General features: G+C 57.5%; 1 protein-coding gene across 3 annotated transcripts in view; it reads left to right on the top strand.

The window, feature by feature from the left end:
- The first annotated feature begins 12,947 nt into the window (after positions 1 to 12,947).
- The window catches only part of SLC45A4 (solute carrier family 45 member 4), a 64,839-nt gene continuing 53,589 nt past the window's right edge, over positions 12,948 to 24,197 (top strand). For 2 of the 3 annotated variants that reach the window (XM_065903196.1, XM_065903199.1), the window contains exons 1-2: positions 12,948 to 13,158; positions 13,912 to 13,971. The gene's annotated coding sequence lies outside the window, so the exon portion shown is untranslated. The remainder of the gene's footprint in view (positions 13,159 to 13,911; positions 13,972 to 24,197) is intronic. The other variant, XM_065903197.1, reaches the window with a different exon arrangement.

Below are 24,197 nucleotides of genomic sequence, written 5' to 3'. Positions count from 1 at the left end.
GCCCGAGAAGCTGGTGGCCTGGAACAGGGGTGGGGGCAGGGTGACCGGGAGGGGGTACGCAGGGCAGGACCTGGCCCTGCTGTGCTCGGGAAAGCTCTGTGACAGTGGGGATGAAACGGGCCAGACTAGGGGTCAGAGCCATGGTCTGGGCAGGCCGCAGGCTGGGCCAGCGTCCCCTCCCAGTCCTGCACACCCCCACACAGATGATACAAGAGAGGGGGGAAGTCCCCAGGCCTGGGTCTGCACACTCGGGGCGGGTGTGAGGGAGGCCTCAAGGCTGCAAGGACCCGGCCAGTGGACCGAGCACCCAGAGACGATGCCCAGCCCCACAGGCATCCCAGGCCTCCGTTACGTGTCCCTTGCTGACGGTGGCCCTCCCAGGGTTGTGAGCAGCCCTGGCCACTCTGCCGCCCTGGCCTCCACCCACCCGCCCTCCCTCTCCCTTCCCGCCCCTTCCCACCAGCCCTCCTGGTCGGCCTCACACACCTTCATTCTTTCCCATTGTCTGCTGCCTCTGGTCCACCCATTGTGGGCGAACTTCAGGGTGGGGAGGACCCACCAGAGCAACGACTCTGTCACCTGGCGGGACCCGGCCGGGGCCACCTCTGAGCCAGCAAGGCTGCCCGTCCCAACAGGACTCTCTGAACCTCGCCCTCTGAGCCCCGGGCCCTCTTCATCTACAGCTGGGCCCCTGGCTCTGACGCCGGCCAAGCACTCTCCTCGGCAACCAGGTTCCTTTGCTCTGAGCCGAGCAGCCCCCAAGCCTTTGCTCAAGTGGTGGCCTCTGCCTGGAATGCCCTCCTGCCCACGTGCTTGAAAGAAGCAGCCTTCAGAGTTTTCTCCAGGAAGCTCGGAGTCCTGAGAGAAACACATCACTGGTCCTCTCTGGGCCCTGCAGTACCTGGTTCAATGGAGAGCTGGCTAAGCCACCAGGGGCTGGACCAGGGCGGGAACTGCAGCAAGCGACCCTGGAGTCGGAAGCAGTAGAGCCGTGCCTGGCACACAGCAGAGGCGTCTTCCTCTCTTTTTATAATGGTCATGTCCTTTTTTTTTTTTAATTGAAGTATAGTTGATTTACTACGAATGTTGTGTTAGTTTCGAGTGTTCAGTGAACCAGTTTTACATATACAGATATCCATTCTTTTTTAGATTCAAATAAAGGCCTCTTGGGCTTCCCTTATAGCTCAATTGGGAAAGAATCGGCCTGCAATGCAGGAGACCCGGGTTCAATTCCTGGGTTGGGAAGATCCCCTGGAGAAGGAAATGGCAACCCACTCCAGTATTCTTGCCTGGAGAATTGCATGGACAAAGGAGCCTGGTGGGCCACAGTTCAGGGGGTCGGACACAATAAATGAAAGACAGAAGAAGCTGAATGGAGCTGAACTGTGCAGAGAAGACCCGGCAACCCTGAGTCCACCCCAGAGTTGCAGCAGCCGCGTCAGCCTCAAGGCACCAGCCCCACGCCGAGTCCCACGCTGAGCCCCACGCTGAGTCCCACGCTGAGCCCCACGCTGAGCCCCACGCTGAGCCCCACACTGAGCCCCACAGTGGTCACTGATCCCGCTCAGAGACTCATCCTGAAGCTAGTACCTGACTGAGCCCTGATCCGCACTGAACTCTGATCTTCATGACACTCGAAGCCTTGATCCCACTCACAGGCTGAACGCTGACCTTGCCCGTGAGCTGAGTCCTGACCCTGCTCACTCGCTGAGCCCTAATCCTTGTTCCCACTTCGAGAACTTTGGTCAGACATCGAATCCTAACCCTGCTTATACATTCAGTCCTGATCTCTTACCCTGGCTCTAGTTTTACCCACTGAACCCTGCCGTGTTTACCCCTGACCACTCCTGTTCCTGTTTCCTGAGTCAGATTCCCTGTGCTTCTGCCCTGTCCCCTCCTGGAGAAAGGGGTCTCTGCTCAGTTCCACCCCAGCCCCCAGCTCTGAGCTCAGATCACAGCGGGGCCTGGGGTGGTCACCAGATCTGCAGATTCAGGAAGGGCCAAAGAACCCTGACCCCGACCCCACCGGGTCAGGTGACATGACTCACCACCCCCTCTGCTCCCTGCCCCCCAGCAGGCTGCTGGGGGTGGGGGTGACCCCAGGACCTCGGCCCTGACACTCAGAGCTCCCTGGAGCTGGGGGAGCTCAGGAGATGCCATGGAGAATGGGCCCCCTGGCACGGCCGCCTGGGCAAGTGGGCTCAGCACTCTCGGCAGCCTGTGAGCTTGGGTCTGGACCCCAGACTTCCCCGGCAACTTCCCTCAGGCCCTCTGACCAAATGGTCAGACAATACCACCCTGCCGGGAGCAGCCACCAAACCGGTCTACCACCCTTGTCCCCAGATTCCTGCCTCCACCCCACACTCGGGACCCAGTCCCATTTCCAGGCCCTCGTCCCCTTTGCCCTCTACCATCTCCTTTAAAGAAGTAAGAAGCCAGGGAGTTCCCTGGTGGTCTGGGGGTTAGCATTCTGGGCCAGGGGCCCGGGTTCAATCAGGGAGATGACCTGGGTTCAGATCAGGGAACTGAGACTTGCAGGCACACAGCACAGTCAAAAATAAAATAAATGACAAGGAACAATCATTTGCAAAGCACCACAGTGGCAGGCTACAGTTCATGGGGTCGCAAGAGCCGGATACAACTCAGCCACTAAACCACCACCCCAGCACCAGCACCACGCGCTGTGCCCCTAGGCCAGAGCAGGGCTCAGCGCTGAGCAGACCTCAGTAGGGCTCCTGGTCGCTCCGCACCAGAGCCTGGGCAGGAAGAGAGGTCCGAGCACCCCACCGACCAGGAGACAAATCTGAGGCTTGAGGAGGCTCATTGACAGACTCTCACCACAGGCAGCGACTACACTCCGCATCTCTTGGCCGGGCCACCTGTCAGTCCTGTGGCTCTGAAGTGTGTCCAGGCACTGCTCCCCTCACTGCCATGGGCAGCTCTCCCCTGCACTCACTCAGGAGCTCCCTTTAGTCCCCTTGCCCTGCCTCTGTGTGCCCCCTCTGCTCAGACCCTCCTGACTCCCACACCCACTCTGGGGACCTTCATGATCACCCAAGCAGACAGCAGCGCCCCCTCCCTGGCCACCTTCCTCAGCTTTCTTTTTCTCCATAGAACTTATAACCATGGGCTGTCTCCCCACCAGAGTATAAGTCCCCTGAGAGTGAGGACTTAGTCTGTTTGCATCACACAGGCTCAGTGAGACCCCAGGATTGCGTGGACAATCTATTCTGTTTGCTGAATGAGTGACCTGGTTCACCAGTGTGAACTGGTGAACGTGAGGATGTGTGAATGGACTCAGGAACCTTAGAACCGGGAAGGGGCCCCACTTAGCAAGTTTCTAGAGGGTGTGCTGGTTTCCACCTGCCCTGGGAGGGGATGAGCTCCTCTGTGGCCCCGGCCTCCACTGCCCGGACACCGGGCCCCTGTGAGCAGGGCCAGGACCTGCCCAGCGCCCACACGTTTTCTCATCGGCCATGCTATCATGAAGTGGCCACGTATGTGTTCGTGCCAGCCCGAGGCAGGGAGCCAGGGAGGAGCGAACCAGGGGGCGCCCATCCTGAAGAACTGAGGGTCCCAGGACCAGTGGCCGGGGCAAGGGGAGGGCCAGGCAGGCCGGCCAGGCAGAACCACGGTGAGGAGCGGTGAGAGGCGCCCCTGTACTTGACGGGGGTGGAGGGGCTGCCCAGCCCCCAGCGTGAGACCAGGCTGCTTTCAGGATGGACACCCTCAGGACCGTCCCCTCCCCAGCTTCAGGCCCTTTGCAAGGGGTCTCACGTGACCTCTCCCGGCCCAGCACTTCCTCCCTCCTGCTTCCACAGCTCCTTACTGTGTGTTGCCTCTTCACTGCTCGTCTCCTGATTGGGGTGCAGATCCCAGGAGGAAGGCTTCGTGTTGGCCTGTGTTGCTCGTCTCTGCTTCCACAGCCTCTACAACAGCGCCTGGCACAGACCAAGTGCGAGTCCACATTTATTGCACGAATGAATGACAGTCACGTGGGCCGGCCCTTGGCACCCAGGGAGGTCGCATTAGAGCCAGTCATTGGTGCAACTACACCCCCATGTGAACTCAGGCCCTTCCCTTGCCTCTTAGGTCTCCATTTGCCAAATGGGGACAAAAAATCTGACCCCATAGGATTTCTGTGAGCTCCAGATGAGACCATGGACTGGCAAAGTGCCTTATAAGAGGACACAGTCACAGCCCAGCTTTTTTTTTCCTTTTTCTTTTGGCCTCGCAGCTTGTGGGGTCTTAGCTCCCTGACCAGGGACTGAACCCGGGCTTTCAGCAGTGAAAGCACCAGATCTTAACCACTGGACCACCAAGAATTTCCCAGCCCAGCTTTGTTTTTGCTGCCTGCTGAGGGAGATAAGGATGACTCTGCACTGGGGTGGTCTTAGAGGGCTTCCTGGAGGAGGCAAGCATGGAAAAGCAGACCCAAGGAGAAAGGCGGGCACTGCTGATAGAAGGAACAAAGGCAGGAGACAAGAGCAGACCCGGAGGACAGAGGGGGCTGCTGACTGGCGGCGGTGCGGGTGGGAGTTCCACCTGAGGACCGTGACCTGGCTGAAGCAGCTCAGAGGTCGGCCCCGCCCTTGTTGACACCAGCAGGTGCAGCCTGCGCCAGAGGCCCTGGGTGGGGGCGGTCCCATGCATCACCTGTCTTCACCCTTCACTGCGGCAAGTCCTGCCAGACACCCCGCCCTCCACCTGCCGTGGGCGGCTGGTTCCCATCTCCTCTCCAGGCGACCTGGTCATCTGGTTCAGGGCTGAAGGGACCCTGACTGTCCCTCACCGTCCTGACTAGTGGACTCGAGACGCTGAGCGGGGCTGCAGCCCCTCCCTACCCTGGCAGCCTGGGGGCTCTCTGCTCCATGACAAGGACTCAGAGCCAGGCAGTGGGAGTTCAAATCCCAGCCCGGCCACTTGCCCCCCGGTGACGGCAGGCTGCCACCTTACCTCTCTGTGCCTCTGTTCCCTCTCTTTCAGAAGGGAGCACTAACATGGAGCACAGCCTGCTGTGGGTGTGAGGCGACCCTGACCAGGCTGAGCCCCAGCTGGTGTTCAGTCCAGCATGGTCACCACCGCTCATCACCTCTGGGCTCTAAGCATTAGCGCTGAACCCGTGCACCCAATTTACAGATGGAGAAGCAGAGACTGGTTCATAGCTAGCACTGACTGACTACACAATTTTGGGGCCCCTGGGTAAAATAAAAATAAAATCCCTTTGTTCACAAGTGGTGGCAGAGTGTTAAACCAAGGGCGGGGCCCTTCTGAGCGTAGGGCTCAGGTGAAGCTGGCAAGGAAGGGGTAAAGTTGGGACTGGAACCCAGACGGGCTGGCACCCACCTGTCCCCACGTGAGTCCCCACGTGAGGACCCCACTCCTGGGTCCCTGTCCACCAGGGCGTAGGCTGCCTTATACCTGGGGCTCCGGTGGACACTACAGGCCCCCCAGGGAATCTGACAGGAGGGATCCCTTAATAAGGGCACGGGTCATTCCCTAGGCCCCAGTGGGGAAGGGAATTTAGAGGCTGGCATTCCAGCCATGGTGTGTGTGCATCTGTGTGCGCTCACCCAGGACACAGAGGCAAGAGAACGGGCTGGAAGGAGCCTAAACTTCCAATGAGATGTACCTGAGACGTTGGGTGTCCATATGACCTGGGTAGCTCTATGACTGAGTGGACACGTGAGCACGGGCCACCCACTGACCAGATAGCATGTACTCCTGGCAATGGTCTGACCAGGCGATCGTATGACTCCAGGTAGCCATGTGACCCCAAGAAGCTACATGATCCCAGACGGCCATAGGAACCCCAAGCAGCCTTACGGCCGTGGGAGGCTGCATGATGCTGGGCAGCCTTTGGTTCCATGTAGCTGTATGATTTCAGGTAGTCACATGATCCCGAGAAGCCCTGTGACCTCGAAAAGCTATATGACCTTGGAGAGCTATATGACCCACTTGGCTGGACAGTCCTGGGAAGCTGGATGACTTCGAGAGGCTGTGTGGCCCTGGGTGTCTGTAGGACCTCGGTGGCTGTGTGACCCGGGGCAGCCATACGGCCCTCAGTGGCCATGTGATCCTAGGCACTCTGGGCAGCCTTATGATCCCACGCACCTCTATGACCTCAGGGAGCCTGCTGCTCTCTAGTCAACTCCAGCACCTGGAGGTCCCACATGGATTCATCCCCCTTGGGGCTGGGCTAGGCACTGTCTTCTCAGGTCCTGGGGTACGTCATGGGCATTCGGGGGGCTCTGCCCCTCTGAAGATCTGGTACCTATCGGGCATGGGCCCACAGACTCGCATCCCTGTAAGTCCGCACCCCACGCCCTGGGGCTCCCAACCCCTGCGTTTCACCTCTGGGCTCACAGAGATGGGGTTTCTCCCAGGGTCATGCAGGGAAGTGGCAGAGGGGGGACGCCTGCCCCTGTGCGCCCCGCTCTGGAGGCAGGGCGGCTGTCGGGCGGACAGCTGCCAGCCAGCACCCCGAGAACCCAGCCTGGCTCAGAGCAGGTGCTCAGAAATACGTGGTGATAAATGAGCATGCTAATTAAGATCCTGGGACTCTGTAAATGAGTTTGTTTTTAAAACTGTTTGTTGCTTAAAAAAACAAAGGTGAGAGGAGGCATCCAGTAAGTATGTCCAACTGGCGCTCGTTTGTCTCAGGCGAGAGCTCCTCGCCTCCTTCCCTAAAGAGAGCTGGCGAGGCAGGCAAGGGGCCGGGCGCACAGTAAGCCCTCAATTAATGAGCAGCCTCATTGTCTCAATCACAGTAAAATCTGAGCCATGCCAAGCCACGCAGTTCCGTGCACACCAGCTCCCTTCCTGGCCCAGCCCCTGGAAAGTGCTTTTTAGGTGGAAACGCTGCTCACTCACACTAATAGACGCTGGCTCATTCATTTCTCATAACAGCCCCGGGAGGCAGGAACTGCCACTTTTACCTCCTGGTAGCTAAGGATACCCAGGTCCGGGGGGCTGAGGTGACCTGCCTGAGGTCAGATAGCTGGTCAGCAGCACAACCAGGGTTTCAGCTCAGGCTGACTGGCTGACTCCCAGGTGTGCTCCTGACTGTCACCTTCTCCAGGTAAGGTATGAAAATGTTTCTGTTCATTTGGGTCCAACTCTTAGCGATCCCATGGACTGTAGCCGCCAGGCTCCTCTGTCCATCGGGTTTCCCAGGCAAGAATACTGCAGGGGGTCGCTGTTTCCTTCTTCAGGGGATCGTCCTGACCCAGGGATCAAACTCTTATCTCTTGTGTCTCCTGCACTGGCAGATGGATTCTTCACCATTAACGCCACCTGGGAAGTCCGTCTCTAGGTAAGGTCCCCTCCATTTCACACACACAGGCTCATTTACAATGAGGTCAAAATTCAATCCCAGGTCCTGCGACCCTCTGAGCCTGTCTCCCTATCACCTCTCCACTTCCCAAACCCTGACCTGCCCCCAAACCTCGCCCTGCCCTCTACCTCTCCCAGACCTGCGCTCCCCTCCTAGCACCAGGATCAGGGATGCTAAACATCACAGAGGGGAGTTCCCTGGCTGTCCAACGGTTAGAACTCCACGCTTCCACTGCCAAGGGTGCAGGTTCAATCCCTGGTTGGGAAACTAAGATCTTGCAAGTTTCATGGCATGGCTAAAAGAAAAGGGGTCACATGGGCCCCATGCCCTCTGCTGCGGGTGCCCGGAACCAAGTGGGGTCCCAAGATCAAGAGGAACACTCCTGCCCCGTATAGGCCTGTGACTGTGGGAAACACAGAGTGGTGGGTCCAATCCTCAGCAAGTGCCCTGTCAAGGTTGGCTCATGTTGCTTCAGGGGTCTGTGGACACCCCCTCCCCAGAGTCTCAGCATGGGCCCTAATTTAAAAATTCCTTTTCTCTGTCACCCTCTCCATCCAAACATGTCTGCAGCCCTACTGTGTGCAGGCTCTGGGATGAATCAGTGAACCTTGCCTGGTACCCATCCCTTGGCCAGGGCTCACAGACCACCAGAGATGCAGACAATGCCCAGTTGAGAATGATTGGTGAAGGGGCAGAGTGCCTCAGAGCTCATGGGAAGGAGACACTCATTCCTCCAAGGCAGGACATCTAGGAAGGCTTCCTGGAGGAGGTGGTTCCAAGCAAACTTCCAAATGGTCATGGTTAAAGTTTTCCAGTTCTTAGGCCCTGGGTTTCCACGGATGAGAGGGGCATAGCCCTGTTCCAACAGCCGCTGGGTGAGCAGGGGAGAAGGCAAGGTTGCACAGGCAGCACTGGAGACACTGTCAGGCCCTGGGCTCCCCGCAGGTGTCCTTGCAGGTCAACGTGCTTACAGATGAGGACACAGGGCTGGCTCCATCACTTGTGTAAGAACACACAGAGTGGCAGCCGAGCAGGTAAGCAGGCCTGGGGCTCTTCTGAGCACAGGGCCTTTGCAACCCTCCAGTGGCACACCTGTGACAGGTAGGTGCCCACGCACATCCTGATCTAGAGCCAGGCCAGCGGAGTCCAGGCCAAGAGGGCTGCCCACGTGTCCTGCTCTGTCCTCACAGGACTGAGGTCCACTCATTCAAGAGGGGGGTGCAGAAATCGGGTGGGTGGGATCCCCGTCGGCCCCATTCCCAGGTCACCCTGGGGAGCTGGATGCTGTGGCCATGGGCTGTAGACACACCTCCCAGCCCGTCTTGGGCAGCTTGGGCAGCTACTGCAAGACGACACACTGGCCGGCTTCCGCAGCAGACACCTGTCTCCCCCAGGTCTGGATGCTGGGGTCTGAGACGAGGGGCCAGCGTGGTGGGTTCTGGGGACCCTCCCCCTGGCTGTGCCCTCACACCGCCTTCCTTGCTGCACGCATGCGGCGAGGGCAGGGGCCAGCTCTCCCATGTCTTCTCACAAGGGCACTAGTCCCACGAGGAGGGCTCTACCCCGTGACCGTACGAGTTCTTTTCAATATTTATTTATCTGGGGGCTTCCCTCATGGCTCAGTAGTAAAGAATCCACCTGCCAATGCAGGAGACACGGGTTCAATTCCCGATCCGGGAAGATTCCATGTGCCACAGAGCAGCTACGCCTGAGCGCCACAACTATTGAAACTGCCATCTAGAGCCCGGGGAGGCACAATTCCTGAGTCCACACACTGCAACCACTGAAGTTCGTGTGTCCTAGAGCCTGCGCTCTGCAACAAGAGAAGCCCCTGCAATGAGAAGCCCGAGAACCGCAACTAGACAGTAGCCCTGCTCACCACAACTGGAGGAAAGCACTCACAGCAACAAAGACCCAACACGGCCAAAAATAAAATACTTATTTCTAAAAAAATTTATTTGGCTGCGCTGGGGCTTTGTTGCAGAGTACGGGATCTTTAGTTGCAGCATGTGGGCTCTAGTTCTCTGCCCAGGGATGGAACCCCCTGCCCTGGGAGTGGGGAGTCCCAGCCACTGGACCACCAACGAAGTCTCACTTCCCGTGACCCATCTTCAAATATCATCCCGCTGAGGGTAGGGCTTCAAGATGAATTTTGAAGGGACACAAACACGCAGTCCACAACACCTTACTTGGTGGTGGCTCCCGGATGAGGCCCGGCTGGTTAGGCTAGAACGGAGTGCTGGCAGAGTGGCCCTGCCCCTGGCCCTCACGCACATGTGTGCACAGGTACACAAGTACGCAGGCATACTCGCACATGCAGAGCGTTGGGCCCGTGCACACTGGGGGCCGTGCTTTTCCTTAACTTTGCTGTCTAATCTCTCTGTGGAGTTCCGGATTGCAGAGGCGAGTGCATTTATTTACTCTTGTGGAGACAGTCATGGAGAGCCCACTCTAGGTCAGAGCCCGTGCTGCGCTCCGTGGCTGCAGCACTGGTAAGGTGCTATCATCGCTACCAGTCCATCGCAGGCCATGCTTAGGCGCTCAGTCGCGTCCGACTGTGTGTGGCCCTAAGGACCATAGCCCGTAAGGCTCCTCTGTCCATGGGGTTTCCCAGGCAAGAATACTGGAGAGGCTTGCCATACCCTCCTCCAGGGAATCTTCCTGGCCCAGGGATCAAACCTGTGTCTCTTAGGTCTCCTGCATTGGCAGGTGGGTTCTTTACCACTAGCGCCACCTGGGACTATCTCACAAATTTTGTACCCATCCTGTGGTGGATGGTCATCTGTGTTTTCCATTCCATCATGGGATCCTTAAGGATAGAGAGTACATCTTGCTGCCAGCTCTGGTCCTAGCACCTGGCATGGTACATGGCACATGGTGGGCACTCAGTAATTACTTGCTGAATGAATGAAAATAAAGAAGATTCATTAAATACCAGCATTTAGGGAATAATTAAACAAACTTATTAAATCTTTAGGCTGTTCTTCTTACTGTATCGAGTTTCTGTTTTTTTGGCCATGGCACACGGCATGTGGGATCTTAGTTCCCTGACTGGTGAGCATAACTATGCCCCTTGCAGTGGAATTGTGGAGTCTTAACCACAAGATCTCCAGGGAAGTTCAAGTCTTTTTAAAGAAGCATTATTTGGAATTCCCTGGTGGTCCGGTGGTTAAGAATTCTTTTGTCAATGCAAGAGACAGGGGTTTGATCGCTGGTCTGGAAAGATCCCACATGCCGTGGGGCTACTAAGCCCATGCTCCCCGACTACTGGGCCTGAGCTTGGGAGCTCGTGTTCCGCAGCAAGAGAAACTACCACAATGAGAAGCCCTTGAAAGGCAACTGGAAATTAGCCCCTACTCATCACAGCTTGAGAAAAGCCTGCACAGTGATGATGACCTATTCTGTGTTAATCGCTCAGTTGTGTCCGACTCTTCGCAACCCCATGGACTGTAGCCCACCAGGCTCCTTGGTCCATAGAATTCTCCAGGCAAGAATACTGGAGTGGGTTGCCATTTTCTTCTCCAAAGACCTACTGTAGCCAAAATTAAATAAATAAATAGCATTATTGAATCCTCAAGATGACTTGTGAGTTGGGTATTGTCAGAAGTCTCATTTACAGATGAAGACTCTGACAGGTGAAATAAGGTGCCCGTGCAGCTGACACACAGGACATGCAGCTGGAGTTGCTTCTGCCTCCATCTTCTGACCATAGGAGCCAAAATCCAACAGGGAAGGATAGATAGACAGTGATGAGCACACTCAATGTGTCAGGGGCAACTTTGGGTTCTTACTACAAACACGCCAGATATTCTTACAAACTCTTCATTGAAGCATCACATGCACACTGAAGAGTTCAACATGATGAATGTGCAGCTGGAGAAAATTCCATAAACTGAATACATCCATGTAACCAGCACCCAGATCAGGAAACAGAACCTCATCAGCTCCCCAGATATTCCCTCTGTGTCCCAGCTCTGGCACTGCCCCCTACAAGATTAACCACTATCCTGACTTTTACCACCATTTTTACATTTCTACTGATTTATCCACATAGAATTCTATAAGCTTTAGGGTCTGTTTTTTTTTTTTTTCTTCTCAAAGTCATATGTAAGTGTGGCTCAGCGGTAAAGAATCTGCCTGCCAATATAGGAGATTCGGGTTTGATCCCTGGGTTAGGAAGATCCCCTGGAGTAGGAAATGGCAACACACTCCCTTAAAATAAAAAAAAAGAAAAAAATATCATGTGTGAGAGTCACCCATATTGTTGTCTATGGTTACAGATTATTGTTATTGCATTGTATGAATATGTTGCAATTCATACATCCATTCTATGATTGATAGGCATTTGGGTAATTTCCACTTTCTGTTTATTACAAACAGTGCTGCTATGCACAAAAACAGGATCACAGAAAGTATGCATCAAGGAGGTCACAGGTTTGACATAGAATCCAGTATTTCTAAACAGATTCCCAAGGTGGCTGCACCAATTTGTATCCCTATCAAGTAGGGTTATGAGAGTTCCAGTTGCTCCACTTCCCTGCCAACACTTAATATTGTCAGATTTCTCCATATTTACTGCTCTGTAGGCTGTGTTGTACACTTTATTTCTCAGTCCTTTCAGCAACCCCATGAGAAGGATTTTGTGATCTCTACATTACAGATGAGGACACCCAGGCTCTGAGAGGTGAAGTAATTTCTCCAGCGCCACTTAAACCCTGGCACTGGCGCAGGGCTGTCTGACCTCAGCTCATTATATCATCCGTTTCTCTGTTTATCAAGCTGCCTCCTCTGTCCTTGTCCCCAGGGGTTCCCAGAAATCCCATCCTAGGGACTATAGCCACTCTGCTTCTTGGGTGATAGCGGACTGGTGCCCCTGGCGTGGGTCGGGTTGCGAGTAGGAGGCCCCCTGGTCCGGGTCCTCCAGCTCTCCAGGGCTGGAAAGGCTGGAAAGGGCAGGGGGTGGGGAGCTGGGGGCACACTTAGTGTGGGAGGTGGGGCTGGTATGGGGCAAAGGAGAAGGCCCAGGGCTAGGGAGGGGAAACAGAAGGGAGGGGTTTGCTGTCGCACCTGGCGGCGGAGCCCACCTCACCCGTCAGGCCGGGGGATGGAGGGAGAGTGGGATGGGAGGAGGCTGTCTGCGGAGGGACCAGGCTGGTGGCGGGCCGCGAGGCTCTTAGGACCCTCTTCCAGGAGGCGTTAGCGGAGAGGCAGGACCAGGATGAACCCGGGAGGGGAGAGGGTGGCAGGTTCTCTCTCCCGCGGCTACCGAGGGGCACCTCCGCGGCCAGAGTCTGGGGTCACGGCTTCCGGTTAGGGTCTGCGCTCAAGTCTGGAGAAGCTGGGCTGGGGGCGAACTGTAGACCCTCGCCGGAGGCCAGAGGCGGGATGCGGCCGGGGCGGGGCCGGTCCGGGGGCGGGGCCTGTCCGGGGCGGGGCCTAGGTCCGGGGCGGGACGGGACGGTGGGTGGGGCACGCGAAGACCAATAGGTGCGCGTGGTTCGGGCCCCGCCCCGCCCCCCGCGGCGGCTGCTGCATAGTCATGAGCTCGGGCCGGCGCTGCGTCAGCGGAAGCGGCGCGCGGCGGCTGTTTCCGACCTGATAAAGCGGCGTTGTCCCCGCGCGCTGGCCGCATCCTCGCAAGCGCTCCGTTCGCGCCGGCGTCTCTCGCTGACTGACCGCCCGGCCGGCCAGCTGAGGAGCAGCCGCCGCCGGGCCCTGCCGCCGCCGCCGCCCCCGAAGCGCCGCGCCCCCGCCGTCCCCGCCCGGCCCGGCCCGGCCGCCCCGCCGCGCCGCCGCCCCGCGGCCCCGGCCGGAGGAGACAGGTGAGCGGTCGGCCCGCTGCCCTGACCCCGCCGCACCTGGGCGCGCGGCACCTGCCGCTGCCCACCCCTACTAGGCCCCCGCGCGGCCCCCGCTCCGGCATCCCTTCCCCGGGAAGGAGGCCCCCCACGCCACCGCCGAGAGCCTGCTCCCGCCCGCACGGACGCTCCGGGCTTGGGCCCCTTCCCTTCTCCGCCCGGGGTGCACCTGCCCGGCCTCGTCTCCGTCCCCCGCCCCCAGCCTCCTGGAGCATCTCGGGCCCCTCCCCGCGGGTTGCGCCTTCCCCTGGACCCTGCCCCGGCCGCAGTCCTCGGCATCCCCCACCCCCGTCTTCTCGGGTTACTCTACCCGCAGGCAGCCTGGCGCCTCGTCCCTCTCGGTCCCGACCCTGCCCCGCGCCCTCGGCCTGACGCCGCCAACTTCTGAGAATTCAGCCTCTGTCCCCTCTGCCTGAAACCCTCCTGTCCCCGCACACGCCTGCCCTCAGCGGCCTCACAGGGCGGCCACACTCGGGGCTGCCCCTGTGTTTTGTCTGTTTTACCTGCACCGTCCTCTGGTCTGCCCCTTTGAAGACACCTCCAGTTCCGCAACCAAGCTGTGCCTGGGGAAGAGGGGCCAGTGCCTCGGTGCACCCGGGTCCAGCAGCGCCTGCCTTGCAGAAGTCCCCGCACGTTTGTCTGCATCTCTGTACCGCTCTCCCTTTCCCTTGCCGGCTGGCCTCCCAGAGCTCTTGAACTTAACCCGTTCCTCCCCAGGGTGTGTTGCTCTTGACTGGGCTGCGGGGGAACACCTTCCAGAGGGCTTTTTCAGAGGAGGTATGTCAAAAAGGGAGGGGTGGTGGTTTGAAGAAAGCACAGCCTTCTGGTTAATCATTCATAGTGATTCTGGGGGGTGGGGATACACACTTGATCTTCTAGGGAGTGTGAGATTTTTTTTTCCTTTGGGGAGTGGGGCCATTGAGCCATCCAACCCCATCGGTTACCTCAGCTGACTCCAGCCAAAAGGAGCCTGGTCGCTCCTGGTTTTGGGGGCATCTCCTAGCCTGAGGCCTGGGAAGGGAGGAGGGTTTAGGAGATGAGTGATTGAAGCCATCGTTGTGGGGTCAAATGATTGTCAGAATTGAAGCCTGCTTCTTCCGGGAAAAGCCAAGTCAGTCTTCCCAGCATTCTGTGAATGTGCTCTGCACTTCAGTGGTCCCCACTTCTCCCATCAGCAATGGACAGGTAGGGTAAGGGGGAGTCTTTCAGCTCTTCTATTTTGCGCCTGTAGTAGGAGAAAAAGGAAGACGATAAAAAGCTGGAGGATTGGTGTATTACCCTGATGTGGTGTATTAAATGACAGGGCATCCGAAAGAGTGACCCTAGCCATTTAAAAATGAGTACTTTCCTCAGTTTTCTGGTGGATCTGAATTATGTACTCAAAGAAACAGTAAGAGTTTATTCAGTGCTCAAGAGGTTTTGCAGAATCCACTTGAAGGTGAGGAGGGGCAGCGGCTGTGGCCTGGAGCTGTGTAGGTCCCAGGTGGGAAGATCCTTGTGGCTGCAGAATGCTGGGGCTTCTGGGGTGGTGGGGAGGGAGGAGTCAGTTGTCTTAAAAATCTGGAATTTCAGTCCCGATTGTTCAGGCTAATTGATAAATCCTGAGCATCAGCTGTAAAGGAAAGTAGGGGCTAGTTTGAGACATGTTTGAAATGCATATGAGACCCTGAGTGGAGGGTGCGTGTGGCCTGGATGGTCCCCCGCCCCCGTTCCGCCCCCCCCCCCCCCCCCCCCCCCCCCCCCCGCGCCGGAAGGCTGCCCCAGGGCTCCGGGCCTGTGAGAGTGGGCCTGCTTCCCTGGCTGAGATGCGTGCTGCAGCCTCGGCCCGCGTTGCACCGGGAAAGCAGAACAGAGATTGGACTGGGCGATCTCCAAGGTGCCTGGCAGTTTTTTTTTTTTAACATCCTGGGGCTCTTCCCTGCCCTCAGCTCTGCTTGCTGGAGGTCAGGCAGGGGCGGGAGGAGCCTGGCACTGGGACCCTGGCCTCTCGGAGCCGGGAGAGTCCGCCCTGCAGGTCTGCGGGGGAGGAGGGGCTGCGGCAGCGGCCGCTTGCTCCCCCATCCCCAGTGGAGGAGAGCACACACAGGCATTTTCGCCGGCATTCAGGCTGCTTGGTGTTGGATTGGTTTGATACATGTTGTCAGAGGGACGGTGGGGAGGAGAGTGGACGGCCTCGCTGGGGTCGGGCTTTGCTGGCGTCTCCTGACCGCGGTGCCCGTAGGTTCCTGCCCCTAGTCTGCACCCTCTTGGCCTCTCCTGCTCGTCCTGCAGGGCCCAGCAGCCCAGCCCTGTGTAGCCGGCAGGGGTGGTTCGTGACTAACAGCCTGTCGGCCTGGCACAGAGTGAGGGTGACTGCTGAGCACAGTAGGTGGCAGACAACCCCAAATTGCAGTGCCCTCCCCGGGAACACCCCTGGCAGAGCCCTGTCTGTAATTTGTGGAGCCAGAACACGCTGGAAGCCGAGTCCCCCCTGAGGACGGGCCAGGGTGCTGCTCCTCGCTCGCTTCTTCTGGTTTCCCAGATTTTATTTTTTTTAAATCACAGCATAATTCCGCTGATGAAGAGACACTCAGTGAAACCCCATTAGGAGGGTTGTCTTCATCTCCAAGCCAGGAAACCTGAGAGATTTTAGCTCTGCGGAGTGGGAATCTGACCAGAGGGGGAAAGCCTCCCAGAGGAAGAGCGGCTGTAGAGAAAGGAGGTGGGAGAGGACCCCCGGGCAGACCCACCATCGAGGCCAGACCCACCGCCCCTCCCCCACCGCTGCCTGCACAAGGTCCCCTTGTTTAGATTAGCTTATTTATCCCACCAAAATCAATGAACAAGGATCTTTTTAATGTGGAAGTTTCAAAATGTGCTTCGAGTGGCTTTTTTTTTTGAGAGTATTAAATGCTAACCCTTTGTGAAGTAAGGCACTTCCAACTAACTAGGAGATTGTGGACATTTGAACGTGTGCGCAAAGGAAGCTTCCCTGCCTGCATTCAGACCAGCCTACACGGCCGTCATTTTCAACCCACTGCCACTTAGGTAGTGGTGACCCTGGAAACGTTCACTGGGGGCCTCGTAGTGTTTGTGAAGCTGCTTCTTCGGCAAATGACTTTCAGAGGAGGCATTTTAAGAAGATTAAGAGCCGCAGGCTTGCAGGGCGGCAGCATGATTCCTGCTGTTTTAGGGCATCGACAGTGTTCCCCTCACACCCGGGTCGGCAGCAGCCCCGGGACACGGCCCGGACACTCAACACAGATGTGACGCCCAGAAGCGCGGGCGGTGGTTTGTCTGGGTCCTCTGTTGAGCTCGCTCATCTTGGGGGTAAGCACGCTCATCTTGGGGGTAAGACATGGTGGGAAAGGAAACAAGTCCTCAGGGTTGGAGGGAAGGGCTCTGAGTTCTCATCTGCTAGTTCGGAACCTCAAGCGAAGACAGGTCGCTGGAGCCCATAGCTGGGCCTGCAGGGAGCCCCCAAACGAGGGTGTGTGCTGTGCCAGGCATTTTGCCCCCAGGTGCAGGGTTGAGGTGCTGGCTCTCCCAAAGTGGGATCCCCCCACAGCTAGAGGGTTGGCAAAGCCTTTTCAAGTTACTGAGCAAGGCTGCCTTGGCCTCACTCCCCCACTCTGCTGGCCCTGAGCCCAGGTGAGGGAGGCTTTGTTCCACCTGGGCCGTTGTTGTTTGCATCCTCCCAAACCTGTTGCAGGATTTCGCTGGCAGTGAGGGAAGCCGCATTCCTGAACCAGTGCCCGAGAGGCTCTTTATTGTACTGCCTTCAAAAAGTACCTTCCAGCCTGGGATTTTGTGTCAGCTGGTTTGCAGTTTTTGGAGTTTCCTGGAGGGTCTCTCCTGGGGTTTCACCCTTGAATCCTGGAGCTCATTGAATTGGTTGGTGACCAAATTCTTCCCATTGGAAAGAAAGGAAGGTCTTGAGTGCAAAATCCATAGCAGACCCTTAGATAAAGAGGGATTGGAAGAGAATGGATTCTGGTCCAGATGTCGTGGTTGATGAGATTTTACATACAGATCTTCCTGTACAGTTTTAGACAAACAACATTTTAATCACCATTTTAGGAAAATACATTTATCCGAAAGCAGAGGTGAATTTTGGTTTGGAAAGAGGAGTGTTTTTCCATCAGTTATTTTTGGGAGAGGGGTTTGGGGTATGAACTTGGGATGTGGACTTGGGGGGTGGTGAGGGGGGCACCAGCTGAGGGACTGGAAGGCAACCCTCTCATCACTGTGATCACTTGTTAAGTTAGGGCTGCTTCAGAGTGACCGTCCCTTAAAGCAGAGGTCTTCAGACTTTCTTGCCCCTGTTCTGTGAAATAACAAAACTATTGGCACATTTTTTAAGTTGCCATCTTGAGTTTTTCATTTAAAATAACTAAACACTCTAATGATCTGATAGCTCACCCTCACCCTGTGTGAAAAGGAGCAAGCTGTTGTTAACAGTTTTAACACATGTGTCTTCTTTTCTTCCTCCTCTTGTATGTCTGCCCCATCTTTCCTTGTGGAATTTTAATGTCATGCACTTTTATACTTGAAAGCCTTTTATTGATCATTCTTCACACTTCTCTGTCACCAGAGTATACCTAAACTGCAGTTTAAAACATTTCTGTGATCATGAAGCTGTGTTAATCCAGAGGAAATTTTTGAAAAGTATTTATTTATTTATGGCTGCATCTGCACACAGGCTCGGTGCTGTTTCTTTATGGTTGTGTTGAACATGCCCAGCAGTTGCGGCACAGGGGCCCAGTTGCCTCACGGCATGTGGGATCTTAGTTCCCTGACTTGGGATTGAACTCACACCCCCCCCACACCAGGAGGTGGATCCCCAACCACCAGGCAGGTCCCCTAGGAGAGATTTTTATCACTGTAAATATCAGTACAAAATTGATCACAGAAACAGAAATGTATTGTTGGTCTTGATAATTACTTGATAACTACACATAGGCAGAATGTGTCTTAAAGAGCTGGCTGGGTCCCTTTAAAGCACCTCTATTAAAGGAATTATCTCCCTGTCCCTGATGCCAGCACCCCCACTTCCAACAGGGACTGAGGAAGGGAGAGTGTGAAGGTGACCTTGTTGGGGGGGGGCCTTAGACTTGACCACTGTCACAGACAGGATAACGCCGAGGATCTGTGAACTCAGAGTCTCCCACGCCCGAGAACCCCGAAGGAGCTTGGCGTTTGCCCGTTTGCTCGCGGCTGTAGAGTGCTGTTCTGCTGCCGGGCCGGGCCGGGGGATGGAGCGGCAGGCTGCTGTTGGATGGTGCCTTCTGTGCTCCTCTGCATGTGCTGGGATATTTGACTGCATGTTTCCTAGGTGGACTGTGTTAAAGGGCACCAGACGGTGCAGCTCATAAACGAGTGTGTTTTGGTTAGTGGCAATGCATTTTTATTCGGTTGGGTTAAAATGCAAGCCTATGGACTAGTGCTGTGAGTTAAAGAGGTTTTTGTTCCCCCTGTGGGAATCCATCAGCCTACTCTGCAAGTCTCCCTTCTCGGGCCCAGTGAGAGTGTCACCAGGGAGGAGAGTGTGCCCGCTGCTGGTCTCCAGGGCAAGGGCCCCGGGGCTGGGGGTGCAGAGGGGCCCGGCAGGTCGGGGTTTGGGAAGCAGGGCCTCTCCCTAGGAAGCGGGTGGTGCTGGCGTCAGTTTCCAGACCTTCCTCAGAGCCGCTCGAAGTCCAGGCTGGCCTTCTCCTAGGTAAGCCGGAGATGCCCTCGAAACGTGAACATGTACTGTGTTTACCCTTTAAAACCCAGTTGATATTAAATATGACAGCAAGTTTAGTAATTCAGCAGATTGCTCTGCCTTCCCTCCCTGACCAGAACAGGCTTTGGCTGGAGGCTGTAGAACGTTGTGTTGCGGGCAGTCTGTGACATAGGGGAGGTTCCAAGTGACCAGGGGGCTCCGCTGCTGGTGCTCGTGCTGGGCATGAAGGCTGGCTGCTCTCCCAGCTCTGCGGACCCTGCTCATGTGGGTCAGCCTGCCGTCCTCCCGTCTCGTGTCCTCAGGTCCAGCCATTAGCAATCCGCTTAGGAATGCTTCACCTTGAACGTGGGCAACATGTGTCCTCGGACTGTGAGGCAGAGCCTTGGTTTCTAAAGATAAGGGAAGGTAGGCGCGAGGCCACAGCCCCATCCGGGGGTCCTGGAGTGTGTCCCGGTGGTGAGGTGGTGGGCCAGGCCGTGCCGCCTCCCCCGCCCCGTGGGGACCCCTGTGCCCAGATCCACGTTCACATCTTCTTGGCCTTTTGGACCTGGTACTAAAGGATTAGGGCCCCTGCCACAGGGGCTTAGAGAGAGGCCTGGGCTGCTCACGGGAAACCAGGGTGTCCAGGTGACCCCACACCGAGGGGTTCGGCATGCCCGTCCTGCTCGGGGAGCTGGGGTGCTGGTGTCACCGTTGGGGTCCTCACATCACTTATAGTAAAAGCCGGCGGCTGGAAGCCTCGCCTTCACAGCCTGCACGCCACCCTCTGCCGGAGGGAGCGGGGCCTTCCAGGGCATCTGGCGCTGCCCCCCCGCCCCCCTTCCGAGCACCCATCGCAGTCAGCTGTGACTCGGTGCAGGGCAGGGTTGTGGGGTTGAGGCCGGCATGTTCTTGGATTTGCTGGCATGGGGCTCAGCAAGCCTTATGGGACAGGGCAGCTGAGAGAAGGCTCAGCGCTGTTTAAAACACGTCGAGCTGGCTCATCCTCAAATTATTCAGACGTTGAAAGTGTTCTTAATTCTGAAGAGGGTTAATCGGAAGGGGCCCTGTGCCGCCTTCTGCAGCAGAGACACGATAGCGCCCGGTTCTGGTCCAGCCCCGGCCGGGTGGCCTTGACCGAAGCCGCCCACCACTCGGAGCTCCAGCCCCTGTGTTAGGACCTGGGGAGCATGATGTGGGCACTTAGCAGGCCCTGAGGGCTGGGTCCTCCTGGGAGGAGCACTCGGGTCCTCCTCTAACCACGCAGCCAGGGCTGTGCTATGTGTGACAGAGGAGAAGGGGGCACACACAGAGAGGTCAAGCAACTTATCCCAAGCCACACAGTGTGGGCTCACCTTAGACTTAGCCGGTGAGGGTGCGGGGCCTAAGGTCTTGGGTCTCCTGTGTGGCCATGAGCCCTGGGGGTGCAGGGCGCCTCCACCCATATGAATATACGTGTTTCTGGAAGTCTGGGGAACATGACTTTGGCTCTCCCGTGCTGTGACAGTGTGTGGAAAACATCAGTACATTTTCACAGGGTGAAATGCTTGTCACTCACCAAATGCAGGTGAGAGTGGGGACCGTTCTCCCAATGGGTGAACAGTGGTGGTGACACCGATGCTGTGAACAGAAGAGGAGACAGGAGCGGCGTGGGGGCAAGTGGGCAGGCTGCCGCCGGCCGGGTCTCAGAGACAGCTGACTGTCAGGCCTCGGTTAGTCCCCGGCCGTAGGTGCCGCCTCTGCGGAGAGGCTGTGTGCGGATAAGAGCCCGTGGAAGGCGGCAGTTTGTGGTTGTAAAGGTCAGATAGGCCTTTGGTCCGCCGTGAGCAGCAGGGAGCGCCCGGAGCCTGGAGCGCAGGCTGTGCTTTCTGGCTGCTTTCCACACGGTTTGGGGAAAGTTTACCAGTTTTAACATGGATTTCCTCGCGGCCCCTTAGAACCTGTCCATCCGGGGATTATTCCTGCCCGCCCAGCTCAGCCTGGGCTTGGAGCCCTCGAGCAGATGTGGCCTGGGGTCTCAGGCCTGCCCCGTGGCAGGCCAGCTCCATGAGAGAGGGCTGGAGGACTGCTCCTACCACCCCGCCAACCCCGCTGGCTGTTGGCGGAAGTCCTCTGTGCTCTTGACTTAAATGACCTGGGCAGGGGCAGCTGTAAGACCACCAGGTGGATTGTCTGGGGGGGAACGCGGATCCTCAGCGCGGCCATCACGTGAGCTGAGCCTGGGGGGCCGTCCTTAGTAGTCCTGATGCATGGGGGTCACTGGGTGGCACCCATGTGCCCAGGCATCGCCCATCCTCTCTGAGAGTTTGTGGGCGCTCACGGCCCCTGGGAGGGCCCCGGGCATCTTTATCAGGCGCCTGTGTGTGGGGACCGGGGGCAGGTTCTGCGCGAGGTGCCGCCTAGATTCCGAGGTAACTTCTGAATTTGCCAGCCACTCTGCACAGGAGGGTGGTGTCCCCACTTTATTGATGAGGAAACAGGCCCAGAGAGCTTAAGGAGTCCATGTGGAGTTCTGTCTCCTAGCTGAGTGCCTCTGCTGGAAAGCGTACTAGGGACCGTGGGAAATGCAAAAGCAGTTCTCGTCTGTGCAGAGGTGAGAGCTGAAGAAGGGTACGCAGACGAGGGCCGCAGTGCTGGCCGAGCGCTCCAGGTCGTTGTCACCTTCACCTGAGCCTGTTCAGGGAGGACTTCTTGGAAGTGGAGGCCCTCACAGCTGGCTTAGGAAGAAAAGGAGCCCGACTGTCCAGACGGGAGGACGCCGCCGTGGCTGTGCATGGTGGAGGTGGGGTGGGCCTCCAGCTGAGCCCACCTTAATCAGGGACAACCTGCCCAGGTTGCCACAGAGACGTGCCGGGGGAGGAGGCCCCGCCAAGCCTGGACGGCGCGGCTGGGAGGGGCCAGGGGACAGGACGTGATGTGCTGCTGGCCAGCGTGGCGTCCTTGGACTTCTCCGGTCCTCTCAGCCGCGGAGAGACGCGCTGTGCCGTGCCCACTGCGGCTGGGCCCGTGGAGAGGAGCTGCCTTCAGCCGGTGTGCAGCGAGGCACCTGCACTGGGCGTGGAGTGCCTGAGCCCACTGCCCACCCAGCCGCTTTCCTGGCCTGGCTTCCCAGCTGCCCTCCTCAGGGTCCCTGCGTGCTCCCACTGTGGTGGGCATCCCTTCCCCTCCCCCGCCCAGGCAGCTCGGGAGACTGGGCTCAAGTTGAGGCGGCTCGGTGGGTCCTGCCCTGTCCCCCGCGTCCTCCCCTGCGTCCCCGAGGGAAGGTGCTGCTCTCGACCTGTCTCTCTGCCCTGGATCCCGTCACGCGGCTGCAGGTCGGGGACTGGGCGGGGCTCCATCAGGCCCGACCCTGGCTCAGAGCCCGGCCGCTTACACTCACAGCTTCTGATAACATTTCAACTTAAAACAGCCTTTGAGTGGCTAGCCTCATTTTTCACACGAGAAGTCCTTCTATTTAGGGACCGGCCATGGCTCCCCTAACTGAAAACCCCAAGCTCCCAGTTCAGCACAGCCCGGTGAGGGAGGGTCACGGGTGTGACCAGCTCGTTCCCCGACTGGCTGACATGAGGGGGCACGGTGGTGTCCCGGGTTACCCTTATCATCCTGAGGCTCCGGGAGGGCTGGGGCTGTGTGCTCATGGGCTTAGGGAGTTAACGTCCTCCGTTTGGTGGGGGGGTTTCACATCTGAGAACAGCTCAACACCTCAGGAGATGTGATCAGATACTGTTCCCCAGGCTCTTCAGAGAGGAGCTGGAGCAGAGGCTGTGGGGAGTACTGTCCAGGAAGGCCCCTGGGTCTGACTGGGTCAGCCCCACTGGATGGGTGTGGGTCGTCACCGCACGCCACGGCTGTCCGCATGACGGATGTTCTCACCGGGGGCACAGTGCAGATGCGTGCCTTCACTGGAGAAGCCCCCCTGGGGCTCCATGGGTCCTGACTGGGGCCGGCAGGGCCCCTGTGTCCTGCCCACCTGTCAGGCAGAGCCTCCCCCCATCCCCCAGCTACCCCCGGAGACGGGTCCTTCACAACTGGCTCCCAAGGGAACTGCTCGCATGCTGGGCCCAGGCTGGCAAGGGCGGTGACAGTGGGCAAAGGCAGGCAGGTAATGGTAGCTTTGTAGTGGGTGTTTGGGACCTTTGTCCAGTGACCCCCGACCGGACTGCTTACCTGTGTTTCTCAAGGGCGGATGCAGGCTGTGCCTTTTGGCCTGGTGGAATGCCTCACCGTGGTAGGGTGCAGGGGAGGCCCAAGGTGCTGGCCCATGGGCCCAGGGTCCTCCTGGTCAGAGTTTGACCTGGCTGAGTCTTATTTTTACCACAGTCTGGTCTTAAGCCCAAAACCAGGATTTTTTCAACCTTTTTTTCAAACCATTCTTTTTCTTTTTTTTTTGCACATTTCCACCCCAGGAAGATCTTGTCTGGATTCACATTCTTTTTTTTTTTTTTATTGCAAGTCTTTGACGCATGCAATATTCCTTTCCCAGCATAACTGCCCTCTCCTGACACCCCTGGAAGTTAAGCCCCAAGGGAACACACGAGGCCGGCTGCCGTGGCACCTTTGCGGTTCCATCTCATACTCTGTAGAGTGAGCATCATGTGTTTTTTCCATCTTGTAGATGCGATACCAGTAGGTGAGTTGCTCTCTTATGTTAAACAGGGTTTGCACGTTCAGTTTACGTGGAGTTGCCATTAGGCTCCGTTTTCCTCATGCTGAGCATAGTGGCCGCACGCCTGGGAGCCCAGAGCCCGGTTCTGATGTCTCAGGGACACTCCGGGTCCTGAGGGCATGCAGACGACCTGGATTTGCCTACACTTCCTGCTTACCGTCTTGCTTCCGAGAGTCAGTTTCAAGGCTGATGGGTTTTGTCTTCATGTGATGATGAATTGACCAAGCATTTCAGAGTCCCTCCTTCATACTCGTGTGGGAGTCGCAGGGGTTGCCAGCTTCGATGCCCTGGGTGATGGCAGGTGGGTGGTCTGGCTGCATCTGGCTCATCCTGGTGGTGGGGAGCAGGTGGCACCCACAGGCAGAGCCAGGGGAGTTAGGTCCATATGGGGGGCAGGCGGGGCTCAGGGAGACAGTAGTGGGGGTGACAGCCCATCCAGGGCCTGGCTGCCACTGAGAGCCTTCCACTCATGGGCCCGGGGTACCGGGAGGAGCAGTGAGCAGGCCATGTGAGGCAAAGAGTCTATTGGAGATGGGGTGGCCTTCCACAGAGGGGCCTGGTCAAGTGTGGGCGCCTGCCTGTGGGACCAGCTTCCTGCCGCCAGCTGTCTGAGTGGGAGCTGACAGCCGTGGGTTTAAGGTGGCTTGGGTTCTG

The sequence above is a fragment of the Muntiacus reevesi genome, chromosome 12 (genome assembly GCF_963930625.1).
Source record: "Muntiacus reevesi chromosome 12, mMunRee1.1, whole genome shotgun sequence".
NCBI classification, from domain to species: Eukaryota; Metazoa; Chordata; class Mammalia; order Artiodactyla; family Cervidae; genus Muntiacus; species Muntiacus reevesi.
This window is presented reverse-complemented; position numbering and strand designations above follow the sequence as displayed.